Raw genomic sequence first — 17623 nt, 5'->3', positions numbered from 1 at the left:
TCCAGAATTAAAAAGCTAATTATTACTAGAGTCAATGTGCCATTACTTGCCAAAGGAGCTTAGAAAACAGGCCCACATTCAAATCAGAGAGAATCACTGTTTCCATTCCCCATGCATGGACACTCATTCCTCTCCTTCCTCACCAATGCTGATTTTCTGGTAATAAATGATCTTTTACTCCATATGAGAGAAGTATCCAGTAGGAAAAGGCACTTTATGTCTCTTATGGTATTTTTGGTATTTTTGAAAACAAATTGCTTGATTTCTCAATACATTTCAGACAACTTCATTATAGTTTCTAGCTGCTCAATGATTTTACCAAGAGAAAATTCTCAGAGGAGTTATTTCATTTTGTGTCTTCTAGGACGGAAAAGGAAGAGACATGATAGAAGTTACTAGAAAAGGTGTTTCTAGAAGTCTTGAGCTATTACTTGAAATATAGAACTTTCTTCTCTGTCTGGAGAATGGCTGATAGCTTTGTCTTGAATGAGTGCCATCCTGTCAGATCCAGGAGAAAAATTAAATATATTTCAGATCAGAATAGATAGCCACTTCTAGTCTGAACTTCAGTTAAAACCTGACATAATTTAAACACAACTTTGACCCCTGTTTTCAGGTATTATTTTAAAAATATATCAATAATTAGTTGATGACACTAATAATGTAATAGGGAGATCAGAAATTGTGTTTTTACAATTAATAACAGAAATCACAGAGAACACCCCATTCAATGAAAGTAAACACTATTTAACACGTTTTTCTTCTTTTCTGGAAATGACGGATGACAGTATCAGAACATCAAGAAGTGGTGGTAATTCTGTTGAAAATCAATGAGAAGAGTCCAATTACGCTATCAATCATTTAGATCAAGTATTCCCATTAACATTTACAATCTGATCAAAGTTTTGGCTTTCCAGCTGGTCCTCATAAATTATATTCACAACACCCAAAATTTGTATAGTGTTTAGTCTCAATTTAAAATAATTTGAAATTAAGTTGGTGGGTAGGTAAAGACTGAAATGCAAAGCAATGCAGGCCAGAGGGTAAAGTTAAATTTGAACCAGAGACACAGCATCTTACTATAAGTATGCTTAAAAAAGTCTTTGTCTTTGTTGAATGATATGGGAAACTAAGGAAAGTCTATGGGAATAATTAAAGTAAGAGAAATCCAAAAATACCCTTTGATTTGAAGTATCCAGAAAATGTATGTAAAGATTTTGGGTTTGTTTTGGTTTGATTATGACCTAAATATAATTGCTGTAAATTCACCACTTTACTTATTGTGTTTCCATGGAGTCTTTAGAATAAGAGATAAAAGGCCATTATTCAGAAGCATGTTTTTGGAACAACAGCCAGAGTGAATTATAAGCACAGTCTATGCCAGCATGAAACACCCACCACATTTCCTTCTTTATTTCCCACTCATTTCTTTGGAATATCTAGACTTTTTAATTGTCAGTTATTTTTTTAAGTCATCAAACACTATTTGGACTTAACTATAAGTTTTATGATTTTCCTTGCTCAATTATTATTATTTTTTTAATTCACAGCTTTTTCCTTTTTAAATTTTTTTTTAAATTTAAATTCAAGTTAGTTAACATACAGTACAGCACTGGTTTCAGGAGCAGAATCCAGTAATTCATCACCCACATGCCATACCCAGTGCTCATCCCAACAAGTGCCCCCCTTAATGCCCATCATCCATTTAGTCCATCACCCTGCCCACCTCCCCTCCAGCAACCCTCAGTTCATTCTCTATAGTTAAGAGGCTCTTATGGTTTGCCTCTCTCTCTGTTGTTATTTTATTTTTCCTTCCCTTTCCCTATGTTCATCCATTTTGTTTCTTTTTTTTAAGATTTTATGTATTTATTTGTTAGAGAGAGAGCACAAGCAGGGGAAGTGGCAGGCAGTGGGAGAAGCAGGCTCCCCACTGAGCAGGGAGCCTGACGCGGGACTCGATCCCAGGATGCTGGGATCATGACCTGAGCCGAAGGCAGGTGCTTAAACGACTGAGCAACCCAGGTGTCCCATCTGTTTTGTTTCTTAAATCCTACATATGAGTGAAATCATATAATACTTGTCTTTCTTTGACTGACTTATTTCAGTTAGCACAATACCCTCTAGTTCCATCCACATCGGTACAAATGGCAAGATTTCATTCTTTTTGATGGCTGAGTAATATCCCATTGTGTATATATACTACAACTTTATCCATTCATCAGTCGATGGACATCTGGGCTCTTTTCTTAATTTGACTATTGTTGATAATACTGCTCTAAACATTGGGGTGCACGTGCCCTTTGAATCAGGAACACAGTGCTGGAAACAGATCTGCTTTATTACTCCACTTACCTTTGTATTTTTAACTTAGACATGAATGTAGAATAATCCAGAATCACTACCGTATTCTTCTTTTCCTCCCTCTGACATTATCTTTTTATGTGTTATTCCGCTCCTCAGTCTTCTTCCTGGACTCTAGTGACCTTGTGTCACTAACTAGAATGTTCATCCCTGGGCAATTCGTGTCAGCCCCATAGACCTTGCTATCTTCTACAATGTGAGGGAGTGGGCCACTGTGGCCTCTGTGGCTCCTTCCTGTCTCTCATTTTGTGGGAGTGTGCATTTGCTTAACGTTTCTTCAGTAACTATATTTGTTTTTACTGCTACATAACAAATTACCACAAACTCAGGGTCTTAATACAAAGTTATGATCTCAGGGTCTGTGGGTCAGGAATTTGGGGAGAGTGTGTCTGGATTCTGTGGATACTTGGGGCTGTGAGCTTATTTGAGGCTGAGGGTCCTCTTCCAAGCTCAGCAGTTGTTGGCAGAATTCATTCAGTTCCTTGTGGCTGTAGCCTAAGGTCCTTGTTTACTTGCTGGCTTTTGGCAGGGGGTCACTCTCAACTTTTAGAGGTCATCTCCACATGCCCGTCATGTGCCCTCTCCACAACAGCAGTGTGTGTTTTCAAGGCCCCCAGGAAAAGCTCTCTGCCTTTTCTGTCTTCTAGAACCTCGATTAATAGTACTCACTTGATTAGATCAGACCTACCCACACTTAAGGAGATTTTTGCCCAAACAATATGATTTAGAGGGCCATCCATTTTGATACATGTTGATCTTGCTCACTCAGCTTTAATTGCTATATTAAATCCTATTGTATGAACGTACAAGTTATCTTTCAGATCTTAGCTCGGGCATTTCTTCAGAAAGGACTTCTCCATGGGGCACCTGGGTGGTTCAATCAGTTAAGCATCCGACCCTTGATCTCAGATCAGGTCTTGATCTCAGGGTTATGAGTGGAGCCCACTTAAAAAAAAAAAAGGGACTTCTTTGATTTGACAAACTCCCCCCAACACCTCCTTCCCCTGTAATAAGTAAATAAATAAACCAATAAATAAATCTCCTAATGGAGCACTATCATGGCACTCAGCATTTTCTTTGTAATGCTTCTTTACTATTTGTGATTATTCTAATTATTTAGTTAATTTCTCTCTCCCCCACCAGATTATAAGCCCCAGAAGAGAAGTTGCCATATTTATTTTGCTCACTATTCTGTCCTCAGAGCCTAATATAGAGGAGACAAAAGCATACTTGTTGACTGAAGAATGTTTCTGTGCAAACATTTCTAACAGCATAATTTTAATTGAACTATATGGCTGTGTGCATTGGTGAAATGCAGAAGGCAGAATGTCAAAGTCAAAACCCCTGTCAATAAAAGCAGGAAACTCGAGGTTGGTGCACACAGGGCATCTGACTTCGGAGCTGCAATAATGCGAGAGTCCCTGATGTGGAGGGCAACCGTTGCTTCTCTTTTCTCTGTCAATAGAGAATAAAATGTGTGTGTTTATGGGGCTCAAGGTTATTTTCCTTTGAGAGAGTTAATTGAAGGGAGGCTAAATAAAGCCACACATTTTTACTTAAAGGAAACAAAAAATGAAGAATTATTTTAATTATGAGCAATGTGTCAAAGGAAATGTTTCCCAAATTAATCTTTTCTGGGAGTGAAACAAATTTTTCTATAATTCATTTTAACTCTTCTTAAAAAGGGGAGGGGGATAGATTCTCTCTCTCTCTCACACACACACACACACGCACACACAATATTCAGTCAGCTTCCACTTAGATTACAATAAACAACATGAATTAATTATAGGCATTAAAGTTTTTCTTCTCAAGGTATTTGCTTTCCAAAGATTAGTTTTCCTATGCCAGCTGTGAGAGGTACCCCTTTCCAGTTAAAGAGGTTCATTCTGGAAAGTGAATGCAAAAGTCTTAGTACTCCCCACCAAATACCCCGTATCCCAGAGGTCAAGGGTGAGATTTGTTACACATCCAATTGTGTCTTTTAAAGGCAGCTCAACTTAAATAACTCCTGGAGAAAGAAAGCAGAACATTCTTGGGATGGCTTGACTGTTAACATTTGTTCTTAATCTATCAAAATTCTCCTACTCATGTTCACTGAGTTTGAGTATTCTCTGAAGCCTTTTCAGAGTTGGAAATCAGTCGAATCTCAGTAGTAAGGTAGGATTTAAAAGGATAGAGGAGACATCCTGTTGATTTCTTTTTTCCTTCAATATCAACAAGTAAGAAATCTCTAAGACCTTCTCTCATAGAGGTCAATATTTGGGGTTCTTCTTCCTCTTGGTCTCCCTAAGGGGAATATGTTGAGGGTGTGGGTATAGAAAAATAGGAAGGAGAAGGGAAATGTGGGAAGAGGAGGCATGGATCTAAGACTGAGGATGGTAAATGTAGGGTGAAATTGTTGGGATTTAAGTAGCTTCCTCTAACTAGCCTGTCATGAGCTCTGTGTAGTGACATTATAACGATCCTGCAATCTGAAACCCCAGGAAAGGCAAGGAAAAACAGTTGGTGGGGAAATCTGAGGTTTCCCATACAGTAAATTCTGGCCAAGAGCCAGAATCTTTCAGGATTTTGCAGTCATTTTCAAACTGGCCATGTTTTCTGTTTGTTTTGTTTTAACTCTACATACTCATGCAGATATTTTGGAAGTTCAAGAAAAAGTTCACAATGTATTGGCCTTGCCTGGTGCAATTTATGATAAACAGTCACCTCCTGCAGTGTTTAATGGCAATTGGACAAAGCACCCTCATTAGAACACAAGATAACTTCATATAGTACAAAGGAGAAATCAACATAAAAGTCTAAGAAATTGTAGATCTATGAGCAATGACAAGGCAGAGTAGCAGAGAAACAGGTAGGTGAAGATAAGTGGCTAAACCTTAAGCTGGGTATGTAGCAGGCAGTGGGGGATAAAATGTGAAAAGAAGCAGGTCACACACCTCTACTCCTGTCTCAGCTGAGGAGGTTGACCAGATGTATAATAACAACTGACTAAGGATCTGTGAAGAGAACATTGGGTCCTCTTCTCCCCACCTGCAAGAGCAATGGGCATAGTCTTAAAGATAAGTGAGGCATAGATATTCACCACATACCACCACATAGTATAGAACCTGAAGATTTGCTCAGGGTCAGATTAATACCTTTAGAGGCTCTCAGCATTGAAAACATTATGAGGTTCTGCCCATTGGTAATTCAGAATAGTACCTAAAGAGTGGAACAAAACTTGCAGGAATGCTAGAATTAAAAGAGCTTCTTTCTAGATATTTTGATTGCAGAAATCTGGATGAGTCCACTAGAGCTTGGCTTCTTCTATCACTTGCGTTTGGTGGCTCAGCTCTGCTGGTGCCCTGTACTCATACTGAGTCTGCCTGTTGGTTTACCCACCACTGGACTCCTTTCAGATCCAAACAGGGGCTGCAGAAGACAGAGAGCGAGAGACCAGGGCACAGGTACAGAGCTTGCACTGGATCACTGTGGAAAGCCTTTCAGAATCACCTTCCCTCCCAAGCGGCCACATGTCGAGACCTTAACACACCTGGGTGGTAAGGAGGGCATGGAGTAGCCCTCTCCCTTACTACAGCATGCTGCCTGCATCCGAGGTCAGGTGGGTGAAGGTAGAGCACTTAGAGTGCCGAGGTTGGTCACCTTGCCATTTAGCTCCCAGGCTGCACAGTAACTCCACTGAAGGGAAAATGTCTGCACTTGATGTAATCACAGGCTTTCTCCTCTAATACCATCCTGCCCTGCCAAAGTGTCAGCAGCACAAAGGGCCCCAGTCTTCTTCCTCCATCACAGTGTAAGCAGCGCATCCCCCTGCCGTTTGGCTCCCAGCTCTCTGTCTGGACAGGAGCACAGCTGGGCTTTCACCTAAGGAGGGGTGGATCCAAGCTGATTACTTGTGTTTGGCCTTCAGTGAAGACAGCAGGGCAGGAGGTCTTTTATATCTGCCTTGTGTTCGAAGCCCCAGTGTGCGATGACTCAAGAACATTTTCTTCTCGGAGCAAAGGCTGCAGATGAACAATCACATAAATTTTTTGTCTTAAAAAAGAGGAACATTAAGAAAATGCTCAGAATTTTATGCAGAAAGCATGTATTACTTGCATTATCAGAATAATAGAACAGGATTAATTTAGAGGAGGGGAAAGAAAAGATTATCTAAACATTTTAAGTAATTGTCTTAAGGATAAATTGCTTTCTTTTCCATACTCCCTCCTTGGCCTCCTTAATCTCCCCTACCCCAATGGCCCCCACTTTCACTTATCAGCTGGGGGTTCCCACAATCTCTACCCTCAGCCCAGTCTTTCATATGAGCCCCAAATGCATATATATCCAACTGATAACTTGCCACCTCAGTTTGTATATATCACAGCTTCCTCAAACTTAACACCTAAGACACCAAAATGTTTTCTTTTTCATGACCTTTTCCCAGTCTTTACCCCCTTCTAGATTCTTTCCTCATTCTTTGTACAATCAATCATAATTTCTGTTGTTCAAGTCATCCTTGTTTCCCCTTTTTTTATTTCCCTTTATCTTATCATTTGCCATATCCTATCAATTTTCTCGTTGCAGGATGATCATATTTTCCAGTGTAATAATACTCAGATTTGTTGAGCACTTATGTCATGCCAGACACTATTCTGATTGCTTTATATGTATTATTTTATTTAATCCTTACAACAACTCTAAGAAGCAAGTACTGTTATAATCCCCATTTTATGGAGGAGGAAACTGAGGTACAAAGATGTTATATAACTTGCCATATAACATCCTACAACAGGTAACTAGAGGAATAAGATTTCAGACCCAAGCTGATTAATGCCAAAGCCTAAGCTTTCAATCCCAGTGCTATACTGCCTTATACAGTTATTTATTTACACATAGATTTATATATACACACTGCCCTCCATCCTCATTACTTAGATCAAGCTCTAACCATAATGTATCGAGATGATGCCTTCTCCAGAATTGTGTTCTTAAAGCACAACTGTGTTCTTGTCACACTCCTGCTTAATTTCAAAGGATTCTTAGCAATGATTCTCACTTGATCATTTTCTCAACTGGTCATTTTCCCAGATGTGTTGTCAAATTTTGGACACCAAACCCATGTTTTGCTTTGTTGGCTCCGGCCAAGGATAATACCATGACAGTAACACCTCTCACTCAGAATGTTGAATTGAGGTGATGATGAGATAAGGGAGCCGGGGTGCAGGTTCCTGCAGGTGAGCTAAGAGGCACAGAGAAATGTCAGGTAGGACCAAGGAAAGCACATCTTCATGGAATATGAGGGAACTTTTCCTTCTTCATATAATCGGGGCAGGGTGCTATTCTACCCACACTGAGACCAAAAAAGCTCTGCAGGAAATCTGGATGCAAATTTACTATTAAGTGCGCTACCAGAAATTCCCATACACAGAAGTACATGACAAACTCACATATGTTAGAAATGACAAGTCCAGAGGAAAAAATTGAAAGTTCTCCTCATATCAATATCATTTGTCTGTTCTCTGATCTCATCTACTTCTCCCTTCACCTCACACTCTGCTCCAGCTACAACTTTATGTTCTGAATACACTGTCCTCCTTCATGCCTTCCTACCTGAATATTCTGTTTCCTCAGTATAGGATACCCTTCCTTAACTTTTCATTCTGGAAAGTCTTTTTTTTTTTTTAAATGATTTTCTTTATTCATTTGAGAGAGAGAGATAGAATATGTGCATGTGGGGGTGGGGGGAAGCAGAGGGGGAGGGAGAGGCAGAGGGAGAGAATCTCCAGTGGACTCTGGAGCCCTACCTGGCCCATCCCCAACCCTGAGATTGTGACCCTGAGATCACGACCCAAGCCAAAACCAGGACTGCCCAACTGACTGAGCCACCAGGGTGCCCCAGTCGGTCTTTGTTTTTTTAGGGTTTATCCCAAAGATCATCTCCTGTGCCTTCCCTATCCTGTGCACCAAGGAGATAAGCTGCTATTCTCCATTGTACTATATTCATATACTCACCTAAAGTACATCCAATCGTAGTGCAGATCACATAACATAATATTATAACAGTTCATTCTTCTGCCTCTCTCATTAGACTGTGAGCTCCTTAAAAGTCCAGTCCTTGCTCTGGTCCTCATTGTACCTCATTTCTGAGCATACTGAATAGCATATCATAGATGCCCTGTAAATATTAGAATGAAGGAAGAAGTACTGTTTCTAGAACTTCAGCTGATGGGGTCACACATATGGTGTTGTTTTGGATGAATTTCCTAGACAGCACATTCTCTTTTCCTTTATCATTTTTATGCTACAAAGGAGAAGACACCAGAAAGCTTTTTTTCAGCTAGTTGTCCCTTTTCCTCAAATAACACGGAAATACCTATTATAAAAACTGCCGTTAAAGGGCCAGACATCCTTTAATGGAACCTCAGGGTAAAGGAAAGGAGTTTCTGTATGCCAGCAACTTAGTATTTTCCTGTTTCAGCTGTCCTGCCAGGGATTGTAATTCAGGAACCAATCTCAAGCTAAGCAGAGGAAAAAATGAGATGCTTAATGAAAATGGCCAAATGTCATCACCAGATATTTGAGAGTAGCTCTGTCAGGAGCCATCCACATGTAAAATGGACTTTCACAAAACTCTGGCCATCTGCAGGGTCATGAAGACTCAGAACACTTAAGTCTCCTGAGGGAACCTTTTCAGTTTTGTGCTTTTTTCTGATGCTAAGAAATACGGACACTTGTGATTTGCTACTGGGCACATTTAAGCACGGAGTCAATTATTTCCTAAAAAACTCAAAGATCAAAATGAGACATTCAGAAAATAAAAATATGTTCTGTAGTAAATATATATATACATATATATGTATATAAATCAGAAAGCTTGAGGAGTAGGGAAAAAAACAACCCAGTAACTCTGGTTAATAAAATGTTGTAGATTAATGAGACCCAAAAATCCTTTTGTTTCCAGTACATTTTTGAATTTTCTAAACTATATTAGTTCTCCTTTTCACCTTAGGAATTACAATGTAGTGTGTGAGAGAGCATAATTCTAAACAAACATTATTAATTTCATTGAATATACCTTTGAGGTTATAGCATTTTGATGTTTGAGGTCACAATAGCATATTACAAAGAAGAAATGTAGCTCAGAAGAAGGATTAAAGGCCTTCAAGTTAGGAATGCTAGAGTCTGGTTTTATCATTTATAAATTCTGTGATCGGAGCAATTCATTTAGCCCCCTGTAATTTCAGGTACTTCATCTATAAAATAGTTAGAAAAAGGATGTCTCTATCCTCCCATTCCTTGTGCTCCTACCTCAGCTCATAAAATGGGAACTTGCTAATACTTCTCACCCCACAAGTGATTCTTTGGTGCCAAGCACAACTATTTTCTTGGCATTTTGCTTCTCTTTCCACCAAGAAGTAGTGAATTAATTAATGCAGTTAGGGAGAGTCTAACATCTATCAGTCTTGGTTCCTTTTTTGGAAGGGGTAATGCATTAATTTTCTCTGTTTCTGTGTGGCCAATGTTTTTTTAAGGTGGAAGACTATTATCTTTGTTTTCAATTGTTTTGGAATCAAAAAGAGGGGATGAATGATGAACTGGTAATCTCCATTGATTCCAACAATAATACTTACGATGTTCGTTCCAGATCAAGACGACAGAATGTGCAACAAACTTCCTATCGATCCAGAATCCATGGAAATCCCAGTGACTTTATGATATCATATAGCAGTACTAAAAATATTCATTAACAGGGGTGCCTGGGTGGCTCATTCGGTTAAGTGTCTGCCTTCAGCTCAGGTCATGATCTCCAGGTCCTTGGATCTAGCCCCATTTCAGGCTCCCTGCTCAGTGGGGAGTCTGCTTCTCCTTCTCCCTCTGCTCCTCCCCCCTGCTTGTGCTCTTGCTCAATCACTCACTCTCCCTCAAATAAATAAATAAAATCTTTATAAAAAATTCATTAACAAAGAAAATAATGGGGAGATGGAACAGAGATTCTAACAAAATTTTGAAAGACAGAAAAGGGATAAAAGGCTATTGACATATGAGGTAGGACAGAGTGAAAAATATAGGTCCAAATTCACTAATTGCAGACTCTAGTGGAGATGGAGGTGGGATCAGTCTTCCCATTGGAGGCACCAATTTGAAGTTTGCAAATAAGGCAGAGTGCAGAAATGAGAAATAAAGTACACAGGAAGATTATCTGGGGGCTTATGACCCAAATAGCTGCCCAATGTACCTCTCATTTCTCCTTCTTGCACTAGAAAGTAGAGAGCCAAGCAGCCTAAGGTCTCTTTGATGAATAGACTGATTGAATTGCTAAAACTTCTATTGGGATACAGAAGTTTAAAACCTGTTTTTTCTGGCATCTAGAGAAACTGCACCTGTCAGCTAATGGCTGTATCACTCACCCTGAAACAAATCAGGTTATGTGACATGCCCGTGTCCACATACATAAAACCACTAGTCATGTTTCAATGCAGTGGAGGGTACTTTTGGGAAAAGAACTATTCACACAACAGCAGAGGAAACTTACGAAACCACTTAGAATAAAGAGCTTCATTATTCTTAAAAGTGGTTGGATAACAAAAAATATATAGGAAAACTAGAAGCACAAAAGAAAAAGACCAAATAATAAATCAGGGAAACCACTTTTGCAGAAAACAGAAGAGAACTTAATGACAGCATTTATATAGCCCTTCGTGGGTGCAAGGCATCATTCTAAGGAATATATATATCAATTTATGTATTCCTCACAACCACCTTACCAAGTATGTATCATTACTATCCTTATTCTACAGAGAAAGAAACTGAGGCACAGAGAGGTGCAGTGAGTAACCCAAGGGCATACAGCTGTTAACTGATGGAGCCATGATTCTAACAGAGTCAGCCTGGCTCCAGAGTCTGCTCCATTAATCAGTTTGCCAATTCCAATGGATATCCTGGTCATGATGTGAGAACATTACATTACATTACATTACATTACATTACATTACATTACATTACATTCATGTAATAATAATAGAATGCAATGAAAAAGGAATAATGCAGCTGCAAGGAAGAGGTTTCAGACATGAAAATCATAACAGCTACAATAGAATAGACACACAGCATAATTAATTAAAGGCAAATACTGAAATGTAGAAGAGATTGTAACCAGACACAACATGGAAGCTCATGCTTACACAGGTTAGCCTGGAACTGAACATTTATCAAGCACCTTCACTTGCTGGGACAGTGAGGACTACAAATATGAGTAAGCTGTGACTCTTGAGGAGCTTGCAGACACACATGAATCTATACACAGGGAGGAAAGAAGCCAACCACTTCTGGGAGTTCCCAGCAGCTTGGCAGCTTACTGTGGAGTGGCCAACAAGGATAGTTGAGCACTAGCTCCCCTTCTGTAGAGTTAAGGAGGAGAGAACCTCCTCCTCCCCACCATTGCAAACCACACTCTTTTTTCACACGACACAGGCCCACTGTTCCAGGTTCAGGGGGAGGGGGGATGCCTCTCAGATGAGGGTAAGCATTTAAGGTCTCAGAGGAGATCTGCCCTGTGCAGAGAGAGGTGCCCCAGCAAAGTTTCTCTGAGGCATAGGAATCCTGAAAGTCCCTGGGAGGAAGGTGGAAGCTTCCTTATGCCACCTCTGTTATGCCCATTTCAAAAGCATGTCGAGGCATCACAAAGAGGCTACAGGAAAAAGTTGCCCTGGCTATATCAACTACTTGGTGGCTATATCAATTACTTGGCCCCACCGCCCTTCCTTCCCTGATCTATAGGAAGAGAAAAAAAAATCACCTATGGAAGGAAGTCAATATGGGGAGATAATTTCCTCTGTATTGGTCAAGGTTCTTAAAAGGCAGACAGCAGAATCCATTCTAACTGGGTGGGAAGAGATTTATTAGAGCATATTGAATGGGTTACAGAATCATAGGAACACCAAAGAGATAGAGTCTGAGAAGAATTTCCAGGTAAAATTCCCAGCTCCTTACCACACCAAAGGACTAGCCTGAAAGAAGACATGCTTCACCCCAGGATCATAAACAATTTCCACAATGAGGAAGCTAACCCCCCCCACCGGCCAGAGAACCATGCTGCACCAAACCAAGTTGGAAAGCTGCAGGCATCATCACACACCTTTTCTACCCTGCCCCAACCAAATGGATGCCACTAGCCTGCCACCTTCCCACAGTGCTTACTTGTGGACCCAGGACTCACGTGGGCATGCCTAATGGGCAGAACAGATGCCCCATGTCTTCACCTTACTTGTAAAATGGGGTCGGACAAGCAGTACTTTAGGTTCTCTTTTGGGAAGATGGAGTTCACTCTGTAGGGCAGCCATCACAATGTAGAAAAAGCTCACATCCATAAAGACAGAAAGCAGACTAGTGGTTAGCAGGGGTAATGCAGAATTATTGCTTAATGGGTATAGAGTTTCAGTTTCGGATGATGAAAAGTTTTGGAGATGGAGAGTGGTGATGGTGGCCCAAGGATGTCAATGTACTTAATGCCACTGACTTGATCACTTAACCATGGTTAAAAGGTTAACTTTTTCAGTATATCTTATTTACCACAACTCACCAAAAAAAAAAAAAAAAAAAACTTCCCCCAGAATTATTTAATGATATCAAGGCAATCATGAGTGAAAGATACTCACTACAGCTCCAATCTGTTTGCCTAATTGCCTAAGTGAATGTATAGACGTTTGAGACAGATCGTGAAGTACTTTATTTGAACAATTCTACACAAGTGGAATTTATCTTAATATGGAAAGGTTGCCGCAGAAGGAAATTCCACAAATTTCCTTTGTAAACCCTTGCAATATTTAACAACCCGCATTATTAAGAAATTTTTCTTTATATCTAACCTAAATCCCTCTTGCTACATTTTAAAACATTTCCTTGCTTCCTTCTTTGGTAGAGATGGGGAACAGCTGGCCTGTGTTTTGTGTGCTTCACCTCTAGGCCAAAATAATTCCAGTTGTCTTAACCCTTCCTGGAAGGCTATGTGCTCTACCCCTTGACTTCATTTTTTTTATCTCTTCTGAATCCTCCTCCCATTTCTCTATAACTCCATTTCACCATTAGGGCCTGTCTGGGGATTGAGCAGTGTGAAAAAATGGACTCGATCCTTTTCAACATTATCAACCACCAATTTCTAATTTGTAAACAACATTATTAGAAGTACTTGAATTTCCATTGAGTCATAGTGAATAAATTACATCCTGAGAACAGTGATGATGGAAGGAAAATTACACTGCCGCTTCCAGGACATGGGAGCATTACTAAGGGGCAGCGTGGAAAAGGGGGCAACAGGAAAGAGCAAACCCTGGGTGTGGTGGAAGGACAGTGAGGTGCTGGTCTGCTCTGCAGAAGGGGAGCACAGCTACTCCTGTGTCCTGGGTGTGTGCGCTCTGGGAGGAAAGCTGTGTGTGGTGAGGCAACGGAGTCACATCCCCAGGGCTGTGGCATTTGAGCTCAGCTCGTGGGAGCTGGAGGAGGTGGGATGAATAAGCCATTTGAATGGAAAACTCTAGTTCTGAGCATGACTCTTTCTTCTGGCTGCCAAGAAGGGGGCTCTGCTGCTCTGTCCCGGGGTTGGGGGGGGGGAGGTGGTAAGATACCAAGGGCTAACATTGGCAATGTGGAGAGACTTGGATCAGTCAGAGCAGGGCCTCCATGCAGTCAGATACCAGGAACACTCCATGTTTGCCCAGCACACTATGGCCCACAAAGCACTCCCACATTCTTGATCTAATTTACATCACACATCACCCTGTGCTGGTATCTGACCACTTGTGTTATCACCACACTAATGGGAAAGAGATGCACATAGGATCACATGACCAGGAGAGGAGCTAGGATGAGCACCTCACCCTTTGGCTCCTACTTGGGTGCTCTTTGCTCCACACCACACGCCTGTCAGAGCAGGGTTCAGTGAGCACTTCATTGAGATTCTTCTGTAAGGAACAGAGTGCTACTTAATTAGCTAAAGACGTCCATCACCCGAACCCAAGCCATGCACAAAGCATCCTCCATAAACACTCAAAGGAGGTGATAGTTAATAAGATGAAATGGTGAGGAGGAGGAAATTGTTTCCAATGGCCCATTGAATGGTAGCCTGTAAGACTCCCCAAATAATTGATTATCCTCAGAAAATGTTTACACCGGTTTAGGATTGGATAAGGATCCCTCTAAACATTGTTGTATTCTTTGGTAAATAAACACTGAACAGAAAGAAGACAATTTTTAAAAAATATATATGTGTTCTTTAATAATATAAATGGATATAGTCAATGAATTATTAATGTTATTTCTTATTCATAATACCCTAAAACCAAACAGTATTTCAAACTGAATAAGCTGTGTACATTGAATTGTTCATGAGTCAAATAAGAAATGAATACTGTATTGAAACCAAAGCAAAATTAGTTATTTTTTCCCTAGTAAGAAAGGACTCCTTCTTCCCACCCCCACAATTTCCACACAGATTAGAGAATGGTCTATTTTATTTCAACAAAGCTTTTGGCAAAAATGCTAACCAGCCACAAATGTGGCCTCTGAGTGCAGGCACCAAAGGAACTAATACTGTTCCTGTGAGAAATACATGGTTTGTCCAACAGATGAGAGAAACAGAAAACTGTAGTTGTGTTGAACCTCATAAGTTAGTACATTCAACTATCCCAATTATAGTGTGAAATTTCTCATAAATCAGCAGCCATCGAGTTATATTGCACAGTATCAGTTTTTATTTTTACAATATTTTGTGGTGGTCCCCAATATAAATTAATGGTTAGCTTGGTGTGTTCAGTTGTTTATTCATTCAGGACTCTTAGGGGAACATGGAAGCATTCAGCCTGTACAACTCAGTTAGACCACATGAAACTGCCAATAAAGAGCAAGACAGATACATCTGGTGCCTGCTCCACAAGGCAGGCATATAGGTAGCTGGAGCCAAGCCTGCCTGACCGATCAGAAAGAACAGCAATTAGATGTCTTGGATCCAACCATGGATGTGTAACTATGTGCAATAGAATAGAAAACTCATTCTAAATCCCATGAGGCTTTCAGTGGAAAAGTACAGAAAAGTATTTTGTATTTAACTTCATAGTCCTGTCATTTTAACCAAGAGATTATTCTTGGTCCTAAGAAGATAACTTTTCATAATGATATCCTCATTATGTATCCTGATTACTATAAGCTTAAAAATTTAATCAAAGAATCATGGTATTTATGGCAGTGTGTGGGTTTACATTCCCCATCTTACATGTGTCTGAGGTATATTCAGGCTTATTTGCTCAGTGCCTCAACCGTTATAATCTGTCTACACAGTGTATCCATTCATTCATCTTAGTTCATGGCGCAAATAAGGCCAGGTAGCACGTTCAGTCCCTCTAAAAGTCATGCGTTTTACATGGTGACAAACTGCTGCTTGGGCGCCCCTGAACGGACCACAAAGGAGACTGGGCATCCGTGGATAGTTCATCCCAGACCTATTGCATGCCAATGAAAAACAAGCTGTTGGGATCTACTAAATGTGGGCTCTGTACCATTATCTCCATCTGCAAACTCCTAATCTAGTTGTAGAGCCTATGAAATAATTTCACACAGCCAGCAAACTCCCAACAAAAGCCCTTGGAGCACTGGGAAATCAGTGTGTGTCCAGAGCTTCCACCACGAGCCGTCTTCACTGATTGCACCACTTCTTTGTCCTCGCCAAGACTGCATATACTCACTTCAACTTAATGCTGGGATGGCGGAGTTCCTCATCCCCTATGATCACGACTCTACATGGCTTTCATTAACTAAGCAAAGCAGAGAATGCAAGTTACATTAGAGCCAAACTAACATGTGGTAGAAATTCCCTGAGGGTATTAAAGTGAGTATGATGTCCCCTCCCTATGAGAGAGAATGTCAGAAGAGTGACAAATCTGAATTCTGCTTCATTAGACAAAATATACAATCCCTGAGGGTTTTATCTGACAGGAACCTAAGGACCAGTGAAATATCATAGAAGTTCTACCCTACAAATGGAGAAACTGATTAAACCAAGAACTTAGAGAGGTTATTAATACAAGTCAGTAATAGAATAATACATCAGTTTCCTATAGCTGCATTAAGAAATTGCTGCAAGCTTAAAACAGCACAAATTTATTTCTTAGAGTTCTGGAAGTCAGCAGTGTAAGCAGCTAGCAAAGTTGTGTTTCTTCTGGAAGCTCTACAGAAAATCCATTTCTTAGCCTTTTCTAGCTTCTAGAGGCTACTGGCATCCTTGACTCATGGCCCCATTGTCCATCTTCAAAGCCAGCAGCATAGCATTATCAAATATCTTTCGTCTCTGACCTGTGCACCTGTTGTCACATCTCCTTCTGAGTCTGACCGTTCTGCCTCCCTCTTACAAGGGCCCTTATGATTACATCTGGCCCAGCTGAAAAATGCAGGATAATCTCCCCAACTCAAGATCCTTAACTGAATCACACAGTTTCTTTAGGTAATATAATCACAAATTTGGGGTGTTTGGTGGGGGGAGGGAGCAGGATATTTTTCTGTCTACCACAAATAACCAAAAAGGCTAAACCTCACCAGTGATTAAGGATTTAGCAAATCCATGTGTTAATTTAATTTAAAAAATATTTAAGAATTGGGGTGCCTGACTGGCCCAGTCAGAAGAGCATTCAGCTCTTGATCTCAGGGACATGAGTTAGAGCCCTACGTTGGGTATTAAGATTGCTTAAATAAATAAATAAATAAACTTAAAAAAAAAATACTTAAGAATTTACTAGGTACCAGATACTATGATTGACAAACATGGCAAAGCAAATAGTAGCTTTGAAATGCTCTTTAATTTGCAAAGGTATATTTTAAATGTAATTTATAAGTACAGAAAACTTCTTAAAGATCTCTTAGAAAGAAAAAAAATTAAGAATGAAACTGTGCTGACATATGAGACAAAGAGTTCATACTCTCAATATTTTTTTAAGATTTATTTATTTATTTAAGATAGAGTGAGAGCACGAGCAGGGGGAGTAGCAGAGGGAGAGAAGGAAAGAAAGAGAGAGAGGCAGACTCCCCGCTAAGCACAGAACCTGATTCAGGGCTCCATCCCAGGACCCTGAGATCTTGACCTTAGTTGAAATTAAGAGTTGGACACTCAACCTATTTAGTCACCTACTGAGCCACCAGCTGCCCCTAAAATATTATCTTACAAATCAAAAAGAATAGGATGCATAATCCTATAGAAATCATGAGCAAAGTGGGCAATTTAGATAATAAAACATAC

The sequence above is a fragment of the Halichoerus grypus genome, chromosome 2 (genome assembly GCF_964656455.1).
Source record: "Halichoerus grypus chromosome 2, mHalGry1.hap1.1, whole genome shotgun sequence".
NCBI classification, from domain to species: domain Eukaryota; kingdom Metazoa; phylum Chordata; class Mammalia; order Carnivora; family Phocidae; genus Halichoerus; species Halichoerus grypus.
The sequence above is the reverse complement of the archived record's forward strand: the minus strand, read 5'-3'. Positions refer to the sequence as shown.